The following is a 1,511-nucleotide window of genomic DNA, read 5'->3' as shown; positions in this document are numbered from 1 at the left end:
TGTCACCTCAAGGCCCACCCACTGATGGCTTGGTATCCAGCCTTTATGCTCTGAGAAGGTGGAGAAACCTCTGACAGGTGCAGATGGATGGCTTCAGGCCTGTAAGGGTGGGCCCTCAAAAGGGATTTTCTTCCCTTTTTGTTTTTTCCTCTCTCTGGCCCTGGGGCTGATGGTTTTACTCCACCTTGATGTAGCAGGCACACTACAGGATGGCAGCCCACAGAGCGAACTGATCCCAGCCTGAAACCTCCTAGACAATGAGCCAAAGTCAACTGTTCTACTCAAAAGTGGAGCATCTCAGGCATCCGTTACAGAGAGAAGCTGGCCACGGCAAACTTGCATGGCAGCAAGGCATTGGAAGCCTGCCTCCTTCCCTTTAAGCATCTATTCCCAGCCTCCCTCACTGATGCCTCTTGTCCTCCCTGCTAATAGGTGGCCCAGGCTGGTCTCTCATGTCTCCGTGTGCTCTTTCCCCTAAGCTTCAGCCTTCAGTGCGAGCATCCAGCACCCCAATGCTCAGCCAATCCACCCATCATCCATCACTTTCCCCAGATCTAGGATTAAAATTTCTTTTACTGAGTTTATACTCGTGTTTTTAAAAATGAATATGAACTCATCCTCTTAGAGAAACAGACCTTCTTTTGACCTAGCAATTTCAGTTAATGGAACTGAATGAGAACACTCTGGACAGAAGTGAAGAGTACTCCAGCTTAAGTGGACTAAAAACACAAATTTATTATATCTAGTGGCAAGAAGTGTGCATCAGTTCTGTTCACAAATGCATTGCTCAGCCCTGAGTTCACCTCTCTCGTTACAAGAACCCCGCCCGTTCTTAGAGACAAGCTTACCTCCTCTCAGCTACGGCTGTGTGGCTGCACCATTCCGATACCCACTGGAGGTATTTCAATGGCTCCTCGTCAGAATAAACAATATCCTGATATTATTAGTAGAGCTTAAAAATCATCTATCCGTAATGGTTAGGACTGGAAATGATTTGAATTTCATTTTAAAAAGTTGACAGAATTTGTACATATATGCAAATATCTGTACATTTTATATCTATGTATATTTGGGAATTGAGATCTAATTAGAAACAAAAAATCTGTACAATTCTTGTCAGCTTTCTGTCCTTGTGATGAAATATTTGAGACAATCCCACTGAGGGAGGGAAGATTTATTTTTGGCTCCTGGTGCCAAAGATTTTTCTTGATTCTATTGTTTCTGGGCCTGTGGTAAAGATAGCATCGCGCCAAGGAGTTAATGGTAGGGCAATCCTGCCTGCTTCTCAGTAGCGAAGGAAGGAGGTGGGGGGTGACAAGAAAGAGAGAGAGAGAGAGAGAGAGAGAGAGAGAGAGAGAGAGAGAGAGAGAGAGAGAGAGAGAGAGAGAGGGGAGAAAGGATGGAGGGAAGGAGAGTGGAAGAGAGGGAAGGAGGAGAGAATAAGGAAAAGAGATAAGGAGAAGGGAAGGAAGGAGAGATGGGGCATACCTTCAAGGAGTCATTCCCAGTGA

This window comes from Apodemus sylvaticus, chromosome 1 (assembly GCF_947179515.1).
Source record: "Apodemus sylvaticus chromosome 1, mApoSyl1.1, whole genome shotgun sequence".
Taxonomy (NCBI): Eukaryota; Metazoa; Chordata; class Mammalia; order Rodentia; family Muridae; genus Apodemus; species Apodemus sylvaticus.
This window is presented reverse-complemented; position numbering follows the sequence as displayed.